This window comes from Canis lupus, chromosome 21, assembly GCF_003254725.2.
Source record: "Canis lupus dingo isolate Sandy chromosome 21, ASM325472v2, whole genome shotgun sequence".
NCBI lineage: Eukaryota > Metazoa > Chordata > Mammalia > Carnivora > Canidae > Canis > Canis lupus.
Window position 1 is genome coordinate 46,647,667 of NC_064263.1, and position 14,782 is coordinate 46,662,448.

At 38.6% G+C, this 14,782-nt stretch overlaps 1 protein-coding gene across 2 annotated transcripts in view; it reads left to right on the forward strand.

Moving 5' to 3' along the window:
- Positions 1-14,782, forward strand: part of LUZP2 (leucine zipper protein 2) — a 477,909-nt gene that overhangs the window by 405,366 nt on the left and 57,761 nt on the right. The window lies entirely within an intron of this gene.

The following is a 14,782-nucleotide window of genomic DNA, read 5'->3' on the forward strand; positions in this document are numbered from 1 at the left end:
CAGGAGATTCTTGAGAACCACTGAATCCAGCAAGAGTCTCTCCAGCTCCCACCACCACCCTACTTTCCACCGGGCCAAGGAGCATGTGTTGCTTTCACGTTTCGGTCCTCAGAATCTTCGATTTACAGGCTCTACATTTAAATAAACCCCAACACTCTGAAATAGTTATTGCAGCAAGTTGAGTTTTAGGCAATATATTTGAAAGCACTGACTCTCTCATCACTTGCCTTAGGACCACCTGCTGTTAAAGTGAGCATCGCAGATGCCAGTCCGACTCCTGCAAATCTTTGCGGTGGGCCCAGAAATACCTGAGAACCCCCGCTGCAGTTACCCAGTGATGCAGTACATTTGGGGCTTTCTTGCTGCTTATTCTGATTCCCTACACTTGAATTAAAAGGGGTGTGGACAAATGGCAGTCTAGAGAAATGGTATTTTCAGAATCAAAAACAAGAGGGGGGAAAAATGTAATGTGTTTTTTTATCTGTGACTAATCAATGTACGGACTGCACAGATTTAGTCCGTATAATCTCTTGCTTCTCTGTCAAAAATCATTTAAAAACATATAATTTCATTTCATCTTACTCTCTTTCTGCTGTGTACCCTGAAGGTCTCTAAAACTGTGTAGGCCAGTATTTTTCTCCTTTACTTTTTTTCCTGCCTCTTTGGAAACTCTAGGTCTAAAGTGTTTGTTTGCTCAACCAAATGCAGGGGAGAAAGTTGCATAATAATATATTTGTTATGTTTAGGAAACTCCTGAAGAAATTGAAACTGGTCACTGGTAAAGTGCCAAGCCTCTCACAGAGCGTCACCCACCCACCAGGAAGCCACACCCTGCCTCCTTAGTGTTGGTCTAAGGGAAGAGCAAAGGTTCGGCCTCATTAAGTCTGCTGACTCTGGGCAAAGCACTTTGTAATTCTATGGGCACACACGATACTTGTTTCCAACTCAAAATCTGTTTGTTTAGGCCCAATTAAAACTGGGCTCCTTATGACCCGAAAGTGTGGAGGAAATTACTGATTGTTACTTTAACTGATTTACGATGAATAAATGTATGTCCTGTCACTGAAATAAATAATTAATATTTATTATTTCCCTTGGCTTTCACAGAAAAAGAAAAAAAGGTAGGAAGCATTTAGATGAGCCTGGTTTAGGAGTTGCTCATTTCTCAAAAAGCAATAACAGAAAAATCCAATTGTTTAAGATAAAGTTCAATAAATCCAAGCTGATGTACTCTAGAGCATTCTGTTTTATGGATTAGCATTAAAAGCTTCTCTAGTGTTTATGTTTTGCCCACATTCTTTATCTTTTCATTAGTGGTGGAGATTGTATTTTATATATACTTGGGGCTTAAGCCCGTTAAGGCACCCAGATAACATTTTTAAAATCCCAAATGATATGATGTAATATAGGGTCCACGTAAGAGAGACCCTCAGTCACAGAATCTTTTTTTTTTTTGTCTGTACACGAAAAAAGGAACTATTAAATGAGGACATTTAACTGGTACACCTTCAGAGCTGGCTGATTGTAGCTGCGGTGACATGATGTGCCTGCCTGCGAGCTGTGAGGGGAATCACATCACTTACCCTCCCTGGGTGGGCCTCAGTTTCCTCAAATGCCTATCCAGAGTGTTGTTGTGACATGAACATTACAAGTAATAACTCCCCCTGTTCTCCATGGTCTATGACTGGTCTCATCTACTATCATTCGGTTTCTTAAATCTTCAACTCTTGAATGGTTTTTCCTGAAATCTGTGAAACACAGCCAAGTAAGCAATTTTCAACTCACATCTGCAAAAAAAAAAGACAAAATACTCACATACTGTGCCCCCCCCCCGAATGTCATTTTATTTTTCTTAAAGAAGAACAACGCAGTCAAAACTTCCATTGCACTATTCATGTGTGCGTATGTGTATGTGTATACACGCCTTTGTATACACATACACATTATTACATTAAATCGATATATATTTCACTGTGGAACTTAAAAGCCACAGATTTCATTAGGTGGGGGAGTTCAACATGACAAGAATCTCCTGGTAAAAACTTAAAAATAACTTATATATTGGTAACTTCTACTTTTTCTTGAAGATTTATTTATTTATTTGAGAGAGACAGTGTGTGTGCTGGAGGCAGAGGGAGAGGGAGAGAGAGAATCCCAAGCAAACTCCACACCGAGCGCGGAGCCCTACATAGGGCTCAGTCTCATGACACTGAGGTCGTGACCTGAGCCACAATCAAGAATCAGACACTTAGATGACTGAGCCACCCAGGGGCTCCTGGTTACCTCTACCTCTTATTCTTTCTGGAGGAAGCCTTAAGTGACCTTTTCAACCTGCAGCTGAAATTTGCACTGAGGACCCTCAGCCGGGTCAGCCAGCCTCCCGTCCTTCATTATATCCTCCGTAGGTGTTACGTCTGCTTCTCTCTAATTTGAGTGAATATTTCCCTACCCTCCACGTTAGACTTACTTTGTCGCCAAGGCTCCGAGAGCAGTGTTTATCCCTCATGGCTCTTGCTCGATGCTGCGAGTACAGTGATGGCTGCACACTCCTCTGTCCTTAAAGGCGATGATTGGGCCGAGCTCCTTGAGTTGCTCACACTATTCGGTGTCCAGATGATGTTTCTACAGAATTCATTTGAAATGACACTTGCTGTGTTTCTGCTTTAGTCAGTACAGGCTTTTAGGACAAAATGGAAATAGACGAGGTGACTTTAACGACAGACACTCATTTCTCACAGTTCTAGAAGCTGGGAAGCCCAAGGTAAAGGTGCTCCCAGATTCAGTTCTTGATGAGGGCTCTCTCCTGGGTGGTGGACAGCTGTCTTCTAGCTGAGTGCTCACAGGATCTTTTTTAGACACGTGTGGAAAGAAATCTTTCTCTCTTTATATTTTTTTTTATGAGGGCACCAATCCCCTAACCTTAACCCCACCAGCATGACTTAATCTAAATCCCATTACCTTCAGAAAGCCCAGCTCCTAATACCATCATATTGGGGCTTAAGGCTTTAACATAGGAATTTTAGATGATACAGATATTCAATCCGTGGCAGTGCCCCCCTTCTTGGCTCTTTTCCTTATTTAGAAATTAGAAAATATATATTATTGAGTGCTCATTAAGTGCTTACTTAATATTCAACTGAACTGTTTCCCATCTGTATGCCACGACTGCGCTCATCACCGGGGATGCAAATTTGAAATCGCAAGGCCTTTTGGACACTAAAGCCAAATTCTCTGCTAAAGAGAGAATAAGAGAAAAAATTGCAAGGGGTGTGGAGTAGATCAGGACTTTTTCTTTTCCTTTTTTTTTTTTTTTTTTTTTTTTGGTTTGGAATTTCATGTTCCAAATAGCTTTGGTTAAAGATAAAGGCTAAGGAGACCTGGATCCAAAGGCACATGAGATGAGTCATTGTCATGAGAGTATATATTTATTATGCAGCAAATATTGTTCCAATAGAGAAGTAAAGAGCAAAGGTAGGAGCCAGGAGCTCTAATTTGTATTTGCATAAAATAACTCTTAATTAGAGTGGAAACAAGAAAATTGTGACAGTCTATTTCACTGAACCGTGCAGGAGACGATGGTGATCTGACCTACGGTACAGAAGTGGAAGCAGAGTTCCACATGTAGTGGGGGCACAGAACTCCTGGTTTGGGTTCAGGTCATGATCTCAGGGTTGTGAGATGGAGCCCCGCATGGAGCTCCGAGCTCAGCAGGGAGTCTGCTTGAGATTCACCCCCTGCCTCTCTGCCCCTCCCCCTGCTAACTCTCTCTCTCTCTCAAATAAATAAGTCTCTAAAAAAATAAATGAAAGCTGAGTATGAAGTCTTCAGAATCTTAAACACAGCCCATACTAAATATTAATTACATACACTTACAATTAAGTAAAATTTACTAAAAGCAAATATAGTAAATCCCCAAAACCACTACATCATGCTATTACCTCTGTTCTTGAGGATATTATGTCTTTCGAGCCCATGTTGTGGAAATACATGGGCTCGATGCTGTGCTACTGATACCTCTTTCCAATATGATTTCCAAATCATATTCAATAATATTATCTTGATAGATTGAAACTGGTAGAATTTATACCATAGAAATTAACAAACTCTACCAATCAGGGTCCTCCTAACTCCCTAAGTTAGTGAATAACACACTCCGGTGTATGTATGAGTGTGGCGCGTATATTAAACATTTAAGATAGGCTTACTGGGCGTCATAATATACAAACAGTATATGATCAACGTACTATTTGTTTTTATCTTCTGCGTGTGCAGTGGAGCTAGATGAACAGTGAGTGCTGAGGAAAGGCAAAACAATTATTTGGGAGAACTGCTTTTTAATGAATAGCATGCTCTGAAAAAACTAAACTTGTGTATGTCCCTTAGACTGTTTTTCCTTAATTATATTCATTTTATGATGAAATATTAAATGCGACTTAATGTAATTTAGAAAAAAATAAATAAATGCAGGAGGAAGAACAGGAGGCCTATTACCAAGAGGTCTATTTTTAGGTGAAAAAATATGAATTATTAATATGGTAATGTCATTGGTATTTCCAGCTGCATGATAGGGAGTTTAAGAGCTAGGATTCACTTTACATTAGGGTGATAATGTTTACCTCTGAGTGTTTCTAAGAAGATTAAATAAGGTAAGAAAAAGGCCAGACACTGGCCCTGGCATATTAGTCAAAGACAGTTCCCAGCCTCCTCCCTTCCCCCCTTCCCCAGAGCTGATGCCTCTGCAGGACAGGCTCCCCTCAGCCTCGGGCCCTCTGTAGGGATGTGCAGGAAAGAACATGGGGCCACCGCCTACACCATGTCTCCAGGGTCCTGTGCCTCATGAGGTCTACCGGGTTGTTCTCTACCCCCAACCCACCACGGGGTCACCTGCTTCCCAGACCAAATCTCACCAGTTAGCACATCAGGGCAGAGACCTCCAAGGGAGAAAAGGCTCATGTTTCTGTCGCAACTGTCCCAGGCAAGACCCTTGAAGGTGCTGGTGGGCTTCTGCCTATGTACCCAGGCTGTGCTTCTCATCAACACCCAAGAAATCTGGTATCATGAGCATAAATACAAGGAAAGAAAAATTGAAGGGAGAGCTAAAATTCGTAAGTCAGACTGACTAGGTAAAAATGTTTTCTGCAATTTTCTAACTTTGAAACTTTGATCAAGTTACTTCTCTGGGACTAATCCTCCATATATAAATATAAGGTAGAGACAATAACAGCACCAACCCTACAGAGTTGATGTGAAGAATAAATTTTTAAGAATTCACATATGGCATTCAGTGTCTGTAGTAGTGTCTGACACTGGGAAACAATGAACATAGGAATAAGCATTATACCTGGAAACCAGGATCACACTTGGAGAAGACTTTTGGTATAGAATATTGCTTGAATTAAAACGAAAGCTGTGTGCCTTGTTTTATTGTCTATATGTGAGTCTACAGTGCTTCTATCCAAGTGAGTATAACTATAATTTTTTTAGGGTAATGGTATGGATGGATTCTCACAATACATTTAATGTCAGTAATCATTGTAGTAAATGCCATAAAGAAAGGAGAACATTGAGGGGCACCTGGGTGGCTCAGTGGTTGAGCGTCTGCCTTTGGCTCAGGGCGTGACCCCGGGGTCCTGGGATCGAGTCCCACATAGAGCTCCCTCCAGGGAGCCTGCTTCTCCCTCTGCCTGTGTCTCTGCCCCTCTCTCTCCATGTCTTTTATGAATAAATAAATAAAATCTTTAAAAAAAAAAGAAAGAAAGAAAGGAGAACATTGAAAGACAGCAGAAAGGAAAAACAATTCAGGTAAGCAATGTTGATTTAAAAAAAAATGAAGAAATTGCATTATGAAAGTCCAATATCTCATGCCCACCCCAGGCGGTGACCATCCTTTCTCTTTTTCTTTCCGAGCAACTGGATTTAGCTGCAGTTTACTTTGGTAAAGGTCACCACTGTGGTATCTACTTAATTGGACAAGGATGATTTGTTTTTCTGTGTTTTGTTTTTTTTTTCCGGTTTGTTAGAAATGCCAAAGTCATTCTAGGGTAGCAGTCAACAGTGACCCTATTCAGGAGCTTAAAGGCATCCAAGCGAAAATTGCATTCTGCTCGGTGCCCGGCAGTTTAAAACAAAGTGGATTTGTGTTTCCCTCTTTTCTGCCAAAAATCTATTGCAATGCGATTTCCAAGAACTCTCGAAGCAGTGCCCCTGAATCATCATAGACCAAAGGGGCTCAACCTAGGCTGCATTTTTAAGCACTGGGGGTTTCGCTCACACCTAAATGTCAACACTCACCATTCTGATACAATCCAGCCGAAGAGCAGGCTGGTGGGGGGATTATTCAAAGCTCCCAAGATTATTCCAATTTGTATCCAATGTTGAGAACTATTAAGATCCTTACAGTAGGGTGGGAAAGGAGCCTAAAAATTAAGCCTGCCTCTTTCCCCCACTTCCCTAGAGATTTCTCAACGAGCTAAGAGGTTTTATACCAGTTGTCTGTCATTAGCTCACCATTTGTTTATCTTTGACATCTGCTAATTATCGGTGTTCATTTATGCTACAAAAATGTATTTTATATCTTTATACCCAGGGTTATTGTAAGGATAAAAATGAACACATACATTTAAAACATCTTTGTAAAATATAACATTGCAACCAAGGAATTTTGTCTGGATTTCATTTTCGGTCTTGGGAGGTCTTAATGACTTAATTATTTCCCAGCAGTTATGGCATAAATGTGGCAATGAAGCTAAGTTTCAGTAAAAAATATAGCACATTTCTATGTTATTATATGAATATACATGTTATATATACACATACATATTTGTAAAATTATATTATAAATTATAAGATACATATTTTATCTGGGATATATAAAAATTAAACCCACAAGGAATCTTTGGTGTATTCTTTTTAGTACTGGGGTGCAGGTTTTTACCTTGGAATACTCTGAAACCAAATCCTCATTAGCTTTCATTTATTCTTGATCATTGAGACATATAATAAGAACATTATTTATAGAATCAATTGAACTTCTTTCAAAGACAATTGTGTGCAACATGAGGATATAATCCATATAATATTCCTAAAATTAAAATAAAATAGGAACAAAACATTCTTGGTTGAAATGTTATCTTAAGTCTAGGAAGTCACATTAATATTCAGAGAGAAAATCATTGCTGAATATCTTCGATGTCGCCAAAGAATAGCCACCAGTTTTCATTTTCTTTTTATTTTCTTTCATAATTGAGATTTCATGGGTTGTCTTGAGGACCAATACTCAGATGTTTCAATTTGTACACAATTCTTAACGTATGTACCGAAAAATTTAAAAGGCATGCAGTTATGATTCTTTTCTAAACAGTTATTCCAGTGACTTTCCAGCTTAAATATGAAGGCACTTTTTTTAAGAGGATATCAAGTGCAAATAATTTCAATTGTTGATAAGCTGTTGTGTCATAAACGCCCCTAACTTACAGTATCAAATACGACATACTCAGCACATGATCAAATTTCTGAGGGAAACTGAACCCAGAACCAAAGACGTTACAGAGTGTGTGAAATTCTGACAGGGAGACCCAAGGTCAAGGAATGGTTTTCCTTAGGAAACAATTCTACTAAAAGATAACAAGGGAAGAGAAATAATTTAAAATGTTTAAGATATATTAAATGCAGTATCGTGGCTCCAAATTGCCATCTAATGTGCTGTGTATTATAGGATATAAAGTGGCTTCCCCATCTGTGGAATGATCATCAAGACCACCAAAGCCTTCCCTATTAGATGTCCCACTATTTTCTGATTGTACCAAGAATAAACAACCAGCAAATGATTCTACCTCTTAAAAAAATGAATGAATAAAAAAATGGGATAAGGGATCCCTGGGTGGCGCAGCGGTTTGGCGCCTGCCTTTGGCCCAGGGCACGATCCTGGAGACCCGGGATCGAATCCCACATCGGGCTCCCGGTGCATGGAGCCTGCTTCTCCCTCTGCCTGTGTCTCTGCCTCTCTCTCTCTCTGTGACTATCATGAATAAATAATAAATAAAATCTTTAAAAAAAAAAAAAATGGGATGACACAAGATTCTCTTTTTCTTTCTTTTTTTTTCTTTTTATTTTTTATAATAATTTTATTTTTTATTGGTGTTTAATTTGCCAACATACAGAATAACACCCAGTGCTCATCCCATCAAGTGCCCCCCTCAGTGCCCATCACCCATTCACCCCCACCCCCCGCCCTCCTCCCTTCCACCACCCCTAGTTCATTTCCCAGGGTTAGGAGTCTCTCATGTTCTGTCTCCCTTTCTGATATTTCCCACACATTTCTTCTCCCTTCCCTTATATTCCCTTTCACTATTATTTATATTCCCCAAATGAATGAGACCATATAATGTTTGTCCTTCTCCGATTGACTTACTTTACTCAGCATCATACCCTCCAGTTCCATCCACGTTGAAGCAAATGGTGGGTATTTGTCGTTTCTAATGGCTGAGGAATATTCCATTGTATACATAGACCACATCTTCTTTATCCATTCATCTTTCGATGGACACCGAGGCTCCTTCCACAGTTTGGCTATTGTGGACATTGCTGCTAGAAACATCGGGGTGCAGGTGTCCCGGCGTTTCATTGCATCTGTATCTTTGGGGTAAATCCCCAACAGTGCAATTGCTGGGTCGTAGGGCAGGTCTATTTTTAACTCTTTGAGGAACCTCCACACAGTTTTCCAGAGTGGCTGCACCAGTTCACATTCCCACCAACAGTGCAGGAGTGTCCCCCTTTCTCCACATCCTCTCCAACATTTGTTGTTTCCTGCCTTGTTAATTTGCCCCATTCTCACTGGTGTGAGGTGGTATCTCATTGTAGTTTTGATTTGTATTTCCCTGATGGCAAGTGATGCAGAGCATTTTCTCATCTGCTTGGTGGCCATGTCTGTGTCTTCCTCTGTGAGCTTTCATGTCTTTTGCCCATTTCATGATTGGGTTGTTCGTTTCTTTGATGCTGAGTTTAATAAGTTCTTTATAGATCTTGGAAACTAGCCCTTTATCTGATACGTCATTTGCAAATATCTTCTCCCATTCTGTAGGTTGTCTTTGAGTTTTGTTGACTGTATCCTTTGCTGTGCAAAAGCTTCTTATCTTGATGAAATCCCAATAGTTCATTTTTGCTTTTGTTTCTTTTGCCTTCATGGATGTATCTTGCAAGAAGTTGCTGTGGCCGAGTTTAAAAAGGGTGTTGCCTGTGTTATCCTCTAGGATTTTGATGGAATCTTGTCTCACATTTAGATCTTTCATCCATTTTGAATTTATCTTTGTGTATGGTGTATGAGAATAGTCTAATCTCATTCTTCTGCATGTGGCTATCCAATTTTCCCAGCACCATTTATTGAAGAGACTGTCTTTCTTCCAGTGGATAGTCTTTCCTCCTTTATCGAATATTAGTTGACCATAAAGTTCAGGGTCCACTTCTGGGTTCTCTATTCTGTTCCATTGATCTATGTGTCTGTTTTTGTGATTCTCTTTTTCTTAAAAATGTTTCTAGAGCTACTAAAAGATTTACATCTACAAAATAGTTGATAAGAATATTCCTCTAGATTGAATAAGAAGGGAGACAAGTACCATCGGTAAGACACAGTATACGGTGTAATCAGGCTCAGGTTTTTTCTCTCCTGTTTCATCAAGGGCTGGACCCTTCTTATTTGTAGTTTTTCCATTTTCTTCAGGTAAATCATCTGTAGTTTCTTGGTTAGACATTTTCACCTGTTTTTTTTTTTTTTTTCCTTTGCTCCTTTTTTTCCTTTTATCTAAAGATTTATCATTTCCTGTTACATTTTCTGGCTTCCTTTCCACATTTGCAAGAGCAGGTTTAGATGGCAAGCTCCCCTGCTGATCTCCTCCCGGGCTTCTACTTCGCCACCCCTTTGGCAGAGCCCATTCTCTAGTGCATTCTCATGGCGAGGGGCCATGTGCTGGGGCCCTTCTCATGACCAGAGGCTTCATGAAGCTGTGCTGCCTGGCCTTTACCACTCCTGGTGTTGACACACAAGCTGCTGGGACCCACAGTGGGAGAAATGGAAGACTGGTTCCATTTTTTTTTCCTATATTTTCATTAAAATTTTTAGACCTTCCTCAAATAGTAGTAACTTTCATAGTGCCTCTAATGTAACAGAGCTTAAATTATTTCAGAGGTGTTTTAGTTTACCTTCTAATTACCACTTGCTATTTAGGTAAGACATATCTCAATATCCCCTTCATTGATTATCGGTGCAAGGGATATTTTATCTTAGCCATTAGAAATTATTGTCCAACTTTACTTTTGTCTCTTTAGATGCAATAAAATTCTTGATCTTAAAAACTCCATCTGCAAGAGATATTTCCTTATTACACTTGCAGAAGAAAAGGATATCTATGAGAAATTAATCAACTTGTTTTGACCATTTTAAGTCAACAGTGCTTTTTTTCCTCTACAGGAATTATTCACCCATTTATTCTTATAACTTGCAGCCACTGGCAATCTACTAAAAGTTGTTTTTGAGCAACGGAACCCTGAAAAAATTCTAATTTTAGGAAGATAAGTCCAGTACAAGCATACCTCAGAGATACATTGGTTCCAGACCACTGTTATAAAGAGAGTCAAATGCATTTTTTGGTTTCCCAAGTGTATATAAGTTATTTTCACGCTGTACTATAGTCTATTACGTGTACAATAGCATTATGCCTGAAAAAAGTATTTACCTTAATTAAAAAATACTCATACAAAAAAACCCAAAAGGTAAAAATATGTCAAAAGCATGCAGAGAAGACATATTACAAAAAATAGAATAATAATTACCCACAATGTAATAACAATTAGGCCAACACCTGACTTTTCAACAGCAATGATGGAAGCCAAAAAGTAGTAGAATAAGATCTTCAATAGGCTAAGCTAAAACAACTATCTATTAGTCTATACCCTGTAAGAACTGAGGGGAATTAAAATAATTTTCAGGCAAATAAAAACTGAAAGAATTGGGATCCCTGGGTGGCGCAGCGGTTTGGCGCCTGTCTTTGGCCCGGGGCGTGATCCTGGAGACCCGGGATCAAATCCCACGTCGGGCTCCCGGTGCATGGAGCCTGCTTCTCCCTCTGCCTGCTTCTCCCTCTGCCTGTGTCTCTGCGCCTCTCTCTCTCTCTGTGACTATCATAAATAAATAAATAAATTAATTAATTTAAAAAAAAAAAAAAAAAACTGAAAGAATGTCCTACCAAAGGAGGATGCTGAAGGAATTGTAAAGGAAGGACTCAGTTGCAAAAGAAATGATTCTCAAAGACATCAGTAATATGTGGGCAAAACAAAATAACATCGTTTGTTTGTAGTAACTGATTACATTGATTATAATGTAATAAAAATCAATGGCCATAATTGGCCTAAAACACCATTAGAGTAGCTTATAAATAGCAAGAGGGTGGTCAGAATTAAAGCATTCTAAGGTCTTTGCATTTTTTGGAAAGCAAACATTTGGAATAACTGCAAACTCTGACAAGTATTCACAACAAAATATTCTGAATACATAAAAATACTTTATTGCTAAAATTGCTAGCCATCCAAAAAACCATGGTAGCCATTATCTATGCTTTCGGCAAGTCATAATAACTGACTATAGGTCACCATAACAAATATAATAATTATGAAAAACTTTGAAATATTGTGGGAATTACCAAAATGTGACACAGAGACTTGACGTGAGCAGATGCTGGTGGAAAAAATGGCACTGATGGAATTGTTTGATGCAGGGTTACCATAAACCTGCAATTTTTAAAAAACAAAATATCTGCTAAGTGCAATAAAGCAAGGTACACCTGTGGCAGTATAGAGAGAATGATTAGGAGAATGAGCTAATACTAGCAAACAATTTTTGGGAGACTAATAGTATCTTCTTGGGGACAGACAGTGAGACCATGGTGCTGGGAAAGGAGAGGAGGAGATGGATTTGAGAAATGCAAAGGATATAAAATTTGGAGGAATTTGTGTGGAAGTGTGAGAAGAAGAGTTGATTCTTTTAAATAAATTAGTTGTGAAGAAGAAAGTGAACAAATATAAGGGGAGCTTCTCAGCAGGATGGAAAGAGATTGACTACATTTTTGGTAAAAGAGAAGGGGAAAAGTGAATAAAGATAATGAAGACAAAAATTAGAGACCTATATTAAAGAGTCAAAATTCTAGAGGAAGCACTAAGGGATATGAATATGATCACTAAGTGAAGAGCTGAGTGTGGAGAGTAGTAGGGACATACCAGCTTCTGAGATGGAAGGTAAGTCGGTTATGATGAAGGATGGTATTGATAAATTTTGATGTAGATGAGGAATAATCCAAAGGGATGCTACTCAATGGCCATTAGTCCATCAGTGATTATTAGGCTCTTAATGACTCTGGAGAAGCTTCCTGTCCTTCTAGACGAATGACTTAGCAAGCTTTGTCTGTGTCCTTCACACATGCACTAATTCCAATTCTGAATTCCCTCTATAGCCCACCTGTTAGTACCCTGCTTTGTTTTCCAATCCTGGGGCAAAAGTGAAACAAAATCATTTCAAGAAAGATAAAGTTAGGAAACATGAGATCCAGTAAAATGAGGTGTTGCTTCAAATAAAATATAGCAAAATAAAAGTAATCATTTTACTCAAAGATGATATAAACTAAAATTAACATTAATTCAAAAGAAAATTAGCAAATTCATTTGTAAATTTTCTAATAAAATGTAGTAAGGGATTAAAATCACTTAAAATCCACTACTTTTCAGTGTATTAACACCAACTTCTTGAGGATAGGGTTAAATGCTCCTCCATTCTGTCTATACAATATCATGTACAGGTGGAGAGAAGCAGATCATGCTTTTTCAGTTACAGGCTTATGCTTCCTTCCAATGGTCCTTTTTAGGCATTAGCAAGTTCCATCAGGAGAGTACTCGGAGTTTTCTAGACTCTCCTTTTACCATCACCGTCCTGGAAACCTGTGTTGGAATCTGCAACTAGATGCTCAGTGCCAAGAACCATGTGTAAGAGCACAGAATCTGGAATTCAGCAGACCAATTGTAAATCCTTGCTTCTGCCAAGTACTCAAAGCACACATGAGATACTGAGAAAGGAAACTGGAGACTGTGATTATTCTTTTTGAAATAGAGCTAACAGGGCTCTGTGGGGAGCGTCTGCCTTTGGCTCAGGATGTGATCCAGGAGACCCGGGATCCAGTCCCACGTTGGGCTCCCTGCATGGAGCCTGTTTCTCCCCCTATCTGTTTCTCTGCCTCTCTCTCTCTCTGTGTCTCTCATGAATAAGTAAATAAAATATTTTTTAAAAGCAAGAAATACAGCTAACAATACAAAACAATGATCCTAATAAACTAAAATGTATAAATACTAAATTTATAGCACGATCCCTGGTACCTAGTATAGCTAGTGTTTAAGAGCAGAGGTTCTAAAGGCAAGCTGCCTGGATTTGAATTTGTACTCTGCCACTAATCAGCTGTGTAACCAAGGCAATTTCTTTTTTTCTTTTTTTTTTTTTTTTTCCAAGGCAATTTCTTAAACCAATTTCTTACCAGGACCATGGGGATAATACCATTTTCCTCAAAAGGTTGTTATGAGGACAAACTAAATGTTAGTTTCAGACTTATTTGTTCTAATGGAATATTGCTGTGTGATAATCTCTGGGGAAGTGTCTATCACACAATTCTATATGGAGTTTGACAATAAGAAAATAGTATGTGCATTCATCAATGAAATTTCCACAAAAGGACTTCCGAAAACAACAGGAAATGTAAGATCTTTATATTTGCTGAAAGTAATTATTCTTTGTGCTAGATTCGATGAAAGACCAGAGAATTATTTGTCATCTTGATCCATTTTCAGTGCACTGTTTTGGATTTAAACGTTTCAAAGAAAATTAAAAATAGTAGCCTTGCTTTTCCTCACTCTATGAAACACATTGGTATTCAGGATATTGTGAAATTATAGACAGTGTTTGTGAATCTCCTAGAGTGCTGGCGTTAGGCTTTCCTGTGACATGTTTAGTCCTCTTTGATCTCCTAAAGAGATCATAAAGATGAAAGCAAGAATAATTCCTGAGTGTCTGTAGCTACCTAACCTAAGAAGTTATTCAAATCAGGTGTACTCAAAGACAAAACTGGTTTTGTCTGTAGGCTATTGCATGGGTTCTAATTGCTCAATAATGATGATGAGGAGGAGGAGGAGGAGGATGAACTTAATTTGCATAATCCTTTATGGTGATTAGTGTAAGATGTTTTATTATCACAATGAATGGAGTAGATCTTACTGCAACTGTTTTTACTTAAAAGGGAACTGAAACACGAACCCTGGTTTTTCTATGCCAAGTCTAGTACATCACATCACTGTCTCAAAATGCCATTACTTAGAACCTTAGAGATACTCTAACAAAGAGGAATGAAAGTTTAAATATGCCTTGCTTCTTGTGTTATTATAACACTTAAATTTTATAGAATACTTGCTCTGTAACTAAACTTACTGCTAAAGGCTTTGCACAAGTTTTCTCAGTTAAAGTCCAGAAGAACATTTTGAGTCGATACTGATCATATCTTGATGTTATAAGAGAAAACTAAGGCATTATAGAGGCTAGTGACCCATTTTAAATATAAAAAATAAGTCATTGGTAACGGAGATTTTGAAGTCAAGTGTATCTGGCTCTAGAGTCTGAGAGTCTGACCATCACTTTACATTCAAAGATGCGATTCTGCTAACAACCCCCTTGCATTTAGAAGAGAAGAAAAAAGGAATATAA